Below are 10,218 nucleotides of genomic sequence, written 5' to 3'. Positions count from 1 at the left end.
TACCACTTGTCAGGCATTATGCCCAGCATATCCTAATACTTAAATTGCAGAACCTTCTTTCAACTATGAACCTTGCCACCTTCATCAGAAAAGAATCCTTAGTGGATCGGGAGTATTTTGTTGAAGGACACAGATATATTTCCTAGAGAATATTCTAATTTTCTGTTCTCACTTCTGTTATCTCAGGTCGAGATGCATGGCCATATGATATTAGCAGCAGAGCATAAAAGCTGTCTCCTGTGGTGAAAGTAGACATTAAGGTATCGGTATTGATTTCTTCCAAGATATTTTGGCATTAGCAGTGTGAGTACTGCTTCCATCAGTACAGATTGTAACATCTGCCTAACTTTTCTTCCTTTGTGATTCACATCTATGACTATCAATAAATTCTCTAATGTATATAATGTGGTACACATTGAAAAGTAAAGAAGAAAGAGAAAGATATACCCAACTGAATTTAGAATTCCAGAGAACAGCAAGGAGAAATAAGGTTTTCTTATATGGGCAATGCAAAAAATAGAAAACAATGGAATGGGAAAGACAAGAGAACTCTTCAAGAAAATTAGAGATATCAAAGGAATGTTTCATAAAAAACAGACATGATAAAAGACAAAAATCATAGGGATTTAAAAGAAGCAGAACAGATTAAGAAGAGATGGCAAAAATAAACAAATATATGTATACACATATATGTATGGATGTGTATATATATACATATATACACATATGTATGTATACACACACATGGATGAAAGATCTTAACATCACCAATAACTACCGTGGTGTAGTTACTGATTCAGAGCAAGATGTCCAGGAGAATAAAGTCAAGTGGGCCTTAGGAAGCACTGCTAATAAATCTAGTAGAGGTGATAGCATTCCATCTAAGCTATTTAAAATCCTAAAAGATGGTGGAAACTCTTAAAGTACTGTGTTCAATATGCCAACAAATTTGGAAAACACAACAGTAGCCACTGGATTAGAAAAGATCGGTTTATGTCCCAATCCTAAAGAAGGGTGATGCCAAAGAATGATCAAGGTAAAGAACAACTGCACTATTTCACTTGCCAGCATAGTTATACCTAAGATTCTGCAAACTAGGCTTTAGCAATATCTGAACTAAGAATCACTAGAAGAGCAGCCTGAATGTTGAACAGGCAGAAGAACTAGAGAACAAATTGCCAAGATTCATATAGAGAAGTCAAATTTATAAGAATACAAGTCATTCCCCAATTGATAAATGGTCACATGATATGAACAAGCAGTTTTCAGATGAAGAAATTAGATGAAGAAATTACCAGATCATCTTCCTTGTCTCCTGAGGAACTTGTACGTGGGCCAAGAAGCAACAGTTAGAAATGAATATGGAATAACCGATTTAATATTGGAAAAGGAATGTGACAAGGCTTTATATTGTCACCTTATTTATTGAACTTATATGCATGGTACATCATGCAAAATGCTGGGCTGGATGAATCAAAAATTGGAATTAAGGTTTTTGGGAGAAATAATTACAATCTCAGATACAGTGATGATACTTCTGATGGCAGAAAGTGAAGTAGAATTGAGAAGGTTCTTGATAAGGGTGAAAGAGGAGATCATAAAAACTGGCTGGAAACTTAACATTAAAATAAACTAAGATCTTGGCAACTGATCTTATCACTTCCTAGAAAATAAAGGGAAGAATGGATGCAGTGTCAGATTTTGTGTTCTTGGGCTCCAAGGTCACTGCTGACAGTGATTGCAGCCATTAAATTAAAAGATTCTTAATCCTTGGAACGAAACTGTGACTAAAAAGCAGAGACTTCACCTTGTCGACAAAGGTCCATATAGTCAAATCTATGGTTTAACCAGTAGCAACGTATGCCTGGGAGAGTTAGACTACAAGGAAAGTAGGGCTTTTGAATTGTGATGCTGTGGAAGATTTTTGAGAGTCCCTTGGACAGCAAGAGATCAAATCAGTCAATACTTAAAGAAATTAATTCAGGTTATTAGGTGGAAGGTCAAATATTGATACTAAGACTTAAATACTTTGAACATATAATGAGAAGATGGGACTCATTTGAAAAAAGACCTTGATGTTGGGAAAAATTGAAGACAAAAGGAAAAGAGAATAGCAGAGATTAGATGGATACATAGTATAATGGGAACAACGAACATGAACCTGGACAGACTTTAAGAGATAGTGGAGGGGGAGCCGGCACTGGTGGTCCAGGCCTCGAGAGCCTCTGGCCCTGCTCGGGTGGCCGTTCACTCCATGGCGACTGGAGGAGGTATTCCTTCTGATGAGGAGCAGGCTACTGGCTTGGAGAGAGAGAGATTGTGATGGCTGCAAGGAATGATTTGGATCCACATGATATGCTAGCCCCAAAGGCAGCTCCAGAGACTAAGGAGGAGCCCAACCTGGTCCCTTCCAGCATTGACAAGCAAATAGTGGGCTGTATCTGTGAAGAGGACAACAGTGGAGTCATCTGGTTCTGGTTTCACAAAGGCAAGACACAGCATTGCCCTAACTGTGGAACCCATTACAAGCTGGTACCCCACCACTTTAGCCACTGAGCCCCTGAACTGGTTTACTAGAGATGTGTTGTTTTCTTCCCTCCAATAAAAGACTAGCCATTTCCTTGTCTCTCCCATATAAAAAAAGAGAGATAGCAGAGGATAGGAGGGCCTGGTGTACTATGGTCCATGGGGTCACAAAGAGTTGGACATGACTGAATGACTGAACAACAACACTTAGTTAAGTTCATCTTTTTTGTATGTTATCAGTCCTTATCCTTCTTTAATGATATCTATTGTATGATTTATTTTGGGCAAGACTTCCTGGGTAACATGCTATAATCTATTTAAACATGTTAAGTGTCTTTGGCTCACTTGCAAAGGCAAGTTGTCTAGAATTGTAGTGCTTTATGATTTGCACATTATGAGGGAGAATGCTGGTATTCAACTATTGGTTTTTGAGTAGCAAGTCTTTGGCACATAAGGGTCACTGACATGACATAATAATGAATTGGACTAGGATTTTTTGTATGTTGTTCTGTGAACTTAAGCTATACCAGATTCAAAATTTAAATTGAGAACACATCAAGGGTCAGAATCTCTGTTGTCATTAATGATGTGCTCAGTGATTCGCAGGTGTTGTAGGTTATACTGGTCAGCATGGAGAATGCTAAGGTTTTAGATCCATTCCAGGTTGATTCATAGAGTTATCAAAACTAATCCCATGTTTAATTTTATAAATAAGTGATGTTTTATATATGTGTATATATATATATATATATGTATATATATGTGTGTGTATATATATATATATATAAGAGATGTTATATCCTGTACTAAGTTCAATTTGCTTAGCAAATTACAGTTAGAAAGGTTTGATCCTAACAACAAACAAAAGTCAGGAAGTTTAAGTAGTTTCTCTATTTTATAGATGAGGAAGTTAAAGTTGAGAAATGTCATGACTTGCCCAAGGCCACACAGCCAATATGTGTCAGAGACTTCTAGAATACTGAACTTTCCACTATAATAGATAACAGTTATATGGTGCTAACACTTTACAATTAGCATCTCATGTGATCCTCACAACAACCTTAGGATTTATAGAGATAAGAAAACTGAAGTTAAAAAATTCTCATTACTTGTCCAAGGTCACAGAGCTAACAAATGTCAGTGACTGCCAGGAGAATGAATGTTCCGCTATGCCAGTACATGAATGTAGTCTTTATAATGGCAATTATTCTTCCCAAATTTTGTAGTGGAATTGCACAAGAACTCCACAAGAGGTATAGAAGGGAATAATTGCTTTTAGGTGAATATATTGCCATCTTAATTGCTATTTTCTTTGTAACAGCTTTCACCATGGAGGGTTACGGGGAATTAATGAAGATTAAGTCCCTGGTGTTATTGATTCTCTAGAAGGACTGAACCTGAATAGGTATGGTGCTAGTAGAGTACATGGATTGGTGTAAAATGTTGCAGAATAAAGAATTTGCAAACTAAGAATCAACTAATTTCTTTGACTTTGAGATTGGGGTGTGTGGTGGTAAGGGCTAAGGGGGGAAGGACGATTTGACAATTAGATTTTCCAATCAGTTGATAATGATCAGCTTGCTGCTGTCGTTCGTTAGTGTCTGACTTTCATGAACCCGTTTGGGTTTTCTTGGCAAAGATACATGGGCAGTTTGCCATTTCATACTCCAGCTCACTTTACAGATGAGGAAACTGAGGCAAACATGGTTAAGTGATTTGCCCAGGATCTGAGGCCAGATTTGAGCTCAGGAAGAGGATTCTTCTTGACTCTAGGCCTGGCACTCTATCCACCACACCACCTAGCTGATCCTTCAAGGCAAACATATAGAGGGTAATAAATGTATGGTAACCTGAATGCTGTGTATGTATATGGGGCATTGGTGTATGGCAGCAAATAGCAACAGTCTCTCAGGTGATGTGACGAGCTCTATGGAAGGAAAAATCAGCATTAGCAAAACACTTATGACTATTTCTTAGGGCCAACAATCCCCAGATCTGTAATGAATTCTGTGATATTCACTGAATAAATTCCTCTGTTGAAATCTTTAAAATCAATAAATGCTTGCTATATAAAAGCCCCTGGGTCATAACTTTCCAAGAGGAAGTTTGAAGAAAACATTTCTTCTTTATTACCATGACAACATATCCTTGGGAAATCTCTTCTTAGATAGACTGTGTTTTATTTCAATCCAACAAATTCAATTCAGTTCATCAAACATTTACATTAAAGGCACAGATAAAGAAAGAAACAAAACAACCCCTGCCTTCCCAGAGCATACACTCTACTCAACTTCCTGGGGAGAGAGCATCTCTGCATGTTGACTCTGTAAAAGAGGAGAGAGGCTCATTCAATTTGGCTCCTGACCTCACCAATCTATCAGTATACTTACCAAAAAAAAATCCAGTGCAATAACATAATGAATGTGATATTGAATGGGAGTTGGAAGGGAGGACTGGAGCCTACCTGACCTAATTCCTCAACACTCCAAATTTCTCAGAGTTCACCATCTAGTATTCGTGAATCACAAAATAGTGGGAGGGGTATTACAGAGGTTGAAAGCACAGTCACATATTTGAAACGCCTATAGTGGATCTGGAAAGCCATCTTACATGCATGTACTTCCTTAATGTGAACCAGATTCCAGGAACCCTGGAGAGTTTGGTAGAGATTCTGGATGCCTGGAGTTGGTCTAACAGGTCAGAGATTAGTGGGAGGGGGCATTGATTGCAGATGTTGATAGCACTAGGGGCCTGGTAGTCATTACATAATGTACCCTCCGCCCTTTCTTCTTCACATAGAAATTTCCAGGGCATCAGTGGGAGAGGCTGACAGCTAAATGAATTTCAACTTCTTTTCCATGTTTATTTTTTCCCCTGGGAAATCTCAGATGACCATCATCTTCTGATCTAATGTAATAGTAAATATGTAATGATAATAGCCAACATTTATATAGTATATTAAGTTTTAGAAAGTCCTTCACAGAATTTGGGATTTGAAAGGCACCTCAGTGGCCATCTAGTCCAATCCCTAACCTAAAAGGAATCTCAACAAATGATCATGCAAACTCTGCTTGAAGACCTACAAATGAAGGGAGAACTTTTCAGTACCTCTTGAAGCAGCACCTAATACTTTTGGACAGCTCTAATTGTTAGGAAATTTTTTACCTCTCAAAATTTCCCTCCTTTGACAATGGTTCTGCCCTTTAAGGACAAAGAGAAAAAGTCTCATCCTTCTCCCACATATAGCAGCTAGGTGGTGCAATGGATAGCATTCTGGGCCTGGAATCAGGAAAACCTGAGTTCAAATCCTTCCTCAGATGTCTAGTTGTGGTGTGATCCAAGGTAAGTCACTTGCCCTCTTTTTAACCTCAGCGTCCTCATGTATAAAATGGGGATGATAATAGTACCTACCCCCCAGAGCTGTTATAAAGATCAAATGAGGTAATAATTGTAAAGCGCTCAGTAAGTTAATATTATTAACTTAGCAAAATTATTTATTAAAATAGTAATTGTTAGCATAGTTTTATTATTTATAAAGATCATTATGAAGTTAGTATTATCAATATATTATTATTCACATATTATCTGATAATAATATTAACATGACAACACGGCAAATGATTTAATATATCTGTCATATCCTTCCCTGAATATTCTCTTTTACAGTATAAACACAATTCCTTCAAATGATTCTCACATGGCAAAGACTCAAGGCTTTAACCATCTGGGTTATTCTTCACTGCATGCCCTTTGAGGCAGCTAGGTGGTGCAGTGAGTAGAGCACCAGCCCTGGAGTCAGGAGGACCTGAGTTCCAATGGGGCCTCAGACACTTGACACACTTACTAGCTGTGTGACCTTGGGCAAGTCACTTAGCCTCAATTGCCCTGCCTTCCCCCCTCCAAAAAAAATCATTGCATGCCCTTTCACTTATCAATGTCTTTATTAAAATGTAGCTATCAGAACTAAATATGGTATTCCAGGTGAGATCTAACTAGGGCAAAGAAACTATCTCCTTGCTATTCCTGGAATCTGGGCCTCTCAATGAAGCTGGAGTTCTTATTTTTGAGCTTTTGATCCTTTCATGAGCCTAGATCTCTTTTTCCCCCCAGGAAACTAGGATGTGCCAGATACAGTATTGGATTTAGAGTCAGAAAGTCTCAAATCCTTCCTTAGATACTTATTGTCAAACAATGGGTAAATCTTTTAACTTTTCAGTTTTATTTCCCTCGTCTGTAAAATGGGTGTAATGATTGCAATCCACGAGGCTTATGAGCATCAAATGACAAAACATATGAAATTACTTGGCCTACCTTATAGCATAAAGTAAATGTTAGTGATGGTGATGATGATGAGGAGAAGGATGAAATTGATTTTTTGAACAAGTCTAAGACTGTAGATGTAGCAGCCTTGCCAATTTTTATATTTTTAGTTTCAGCCTGCTATAGCGGCCAAAATCTTTTTTTTTTGCATCCATAATGTGTCATCTGGTATGCTAGCATCCCAGAATTATGTCATCTGTGAATGTGTCATGATTATGTTATCTATGCACCTTACAGTATCACCAGTTATAAAACCAGGGGACCTGGGTTAAAATTCTCCTTTGATATATACTACTCTTTGACCCCAAGCAAGCCATTTAACTCATCTGAGCTTCCGTTTTCTCCTTCAGGTCTTGGATGAGATGACCTTTGAGTTCCCTTCCTGCTTAAAATCTAGGATATAATGATGCTGTATTAAAGAGCACAGGGCCTAGAACATATTCCAAAGGTAGTTCAATGAAAGCTTTATACACACACACACACACACATACACGCACTTACCTACACATATACACATACATGCATATATACATTATATATATATAGATACACATACACACATATAAGCATACACACATTATACTCACACACTCACATATATAAACTTCATTTGATCTCTAAAACAACCTTATTGGGTAGATAATTATATTGCTGTTCTCATTTTATAGATGAAAAAACTGAAGCTCAGAAAAATGGGACTTGTCCAGATTCAGTGTTCTTTTTGTTTATTTCAGTCACATTCAGAATTGGAGGAAGAGAAATACAGCTGGCACTCAAAGGGAACTTACCAAGTTAAAATTTATTGATATCAAAACCACAGAAAATGGAGAATACACACTAGTCTGTGATTGTAGCCACCTGGGTCCCTTATGTCCTGAATTCAGACATAACACAGTACACATGAGGTTCAACCACGAGTTAGCCTAAGAGTTTGCCAAATGTTTAATGCTAAGATGTACATGAAGGGAGTTAGAGCCAATGAAAGGAAGAAGCACCCAAACCACCTTTGAATACACCAAGCAGAGATCAACGAGCTAAGGATGTACAGAGGGATTGGCTCATTTCCCTCAGTCTTTTGAAGCACCACTAATGTGGCCCAGACTGTTATTGTCTATATGTCACATGCACATGTCCTCCTTTGGGGCTAAAAGGCCTCGCACAACAAAAATCCCTCATAACTGCAACACACCACCCTCTGATACAGGTGCTCTGGAATTCAGTTGACAGCAAAATACTAAGTTCAGGGAAATGGAAACTGTAAGGAATCTCAACAAATCTAGGAATCCTTAATGTTATTTTTGGTTTGTTTTTTGGGTGAGTATGAGTGTGGGTGTGAGTTTGAGTGTGTATGTGTGTGTGTGTGTGTGTGTGTGTGTGTATGTGCGTGTGTGTGTGTGTGTGTGTGTGTGTGTGTGTGTGTAAGGCAGATATTATTTCTCATTTCAGGGTAGTTCCAGCAATTCTAATCACTGGCTACTTCCTTTGCAACAGATAGAGGGAAAATTCAAGTTGTAGAAATTACAAATAATTGAGACATCATGGTGACTCAACCACTGAAAACCATGGTGGAAAGATGGTGAGCAAGTTTCACTGAAAAAGCGTATCACCTGTCCTCTTTCAATGTACATTGTGAGTTCCCACACCTCTTTTGCCTCCATCTTCAAACCATTTTTAAGGTACTTCAGCACTACAAGCTACACTTTGCTTCTATCAGTATTCTCAGCTACCATATAAGCTCCATGTCACTGAAGTCTTCCCCTGTCACCCAAGATCTAGCACTCCCAGATAACACCATACGAGTGTTTGTAGATGAAGGTTAAACCTTGAAGAGGAAAGGGCAACCTCACGAGGTTATGGCATCCCTCTCTTTGGAGATCTCCAGACAAAGACTAGATGGCTAATTGTTAGCATTTTTGGAAAAGAGATCATTCCTTGGGGTTAAGTTGTACTTGATCATCATTGAAGTTGCATCAAACTCTGAAATTCTATGATTCAGGGAATATACCTATTTTAGTGCTGAAGGTCTTAGTGAAGAACTCTCATCCAGTATAGATAGTCACGATCTCAGCAGATGGGCTAAACCAGGTTGAAAGTAACTGACAGGCCTCGAACCCAGCAATGAGTTAAGGGGATATCTACCCCAAGCACATGAAGACTTCCCCTAGTAGAATGGGTAAATGAGAACAATTTGTTCCAATTGTCACAAAGGAAGCTAAAGAAGGAACTGTGGAGTACTTAGAGTTTGGTTAGACATCAAAAACACCAAGGTCATCCACTACATTCTGGGCCATCACCAGTCATTTTGACTTTTGTCCTGCCACTGGATTTTGATAAATGTTTGAGACAGTGAGGCTGACAACTTTGTGCAATTCTTCCTCACTTAAATCCAATTCATGCACAAGTCAAGACATCACTGATAACATTGTGATGTCATTGGTCCTCTTCAAAAACAAAGGACAATAGCAATAATATCTAACTTCAACACCAAATTTCTGCTGTTTTACCTGTCCATATCCCAAATGAAGGCTTTGTCTTGACAGCTTAAGCAGTCCTTACTTCATAGTATGACAGAAGGGAATAAAGGCTATAAAGAAGGAAAAACAAAAGGAACAAATTATCCAGGACTCTGATACTTTAAGGCTCAAACTGAGAAATCTTAACGGAAAACAAGAACAAGAAGAACAAACAACAAAATGGCATCTAGTATATAACTTATATAGCATGGGTCAAAATGTTATTACAGTAGACTTCAAGACTGGTCAAAATACAGCCATGCCCCACATTACACTGCCCGAACATCCTTGTTAGCAACAAAATCAACAATATTTAACAACTAAATATGATAATCATGCTATAAACAGCCTGCTTAAATTGCTTCATTTATTCAGCAATTCAATTTAACAAATGGCTAATGTGTCTTGAGACATAGTAGGCAAAGAAGATAGGAAGACAAAAATGAAACACCCCTCTTCCTAGAAGAGCTTAATTTTAATTTGGTGACTAGAATAAATATGCAGACAAGTTCATGAAAAGTATATGTGAACAATTTCAGGGAGGGATACTAATAACTAGTGGATTAGAAAAGGCCAAGTATAGTCTTTGCCAAGTGAAGTGGCAGGTAGAACATCAGGTAGAAGGAAGACTCAATAGGACAGTTTGGTTGGACTGCAGAGTTTGGGAGGGTAATTAATATTAAAGAAGCCAGGAAAAAATAAGCAAGAGCTATACTGTTAAGATATTTAACTACTAAACTTAAAAGTTTGCCCTTAATCCTAGAGACAATGTGCAACATCTGAAGATTCTTGGACAGGGGACTAATATGGTCACATCTCTGATCTAGGAAAATTATTTTGGTGGCTATGGGGAGGATGA

The 10,218-nt window shown here is 38.1% G+C and overlaps 1 pseudogene; it reads left to right on the top strand.

Moving 5' to 3' along the window:
- The first annotated feature begins 1,017 nt into the window (after positions 1–1,017).
- Positions 1,018–2,556, top strand: LOC118838350 (annotated as a pseudogene).
- Positions 2,557–10,218: the final 7,662 nt, after the last annotated feature.

Source organism: Trichosurus vulpecula, chromosome 1, assembly GCF_011100635.1.
Source record: "Trichosurus vulpecula isolate mTriVul1 chromosome 1, mTriVul1.pri, whole genome shotgun sequence".
Taxonomy (NCBI): Eukaryota; Metazoa; Chordata; class Mammalia; order Diprotodontia; family Phalangeridae; genus Trichosurus; species Trichosurus vulpecula.
This window is presented reverse-complemented; position numbering and strand designations above follow the sequence as displayed.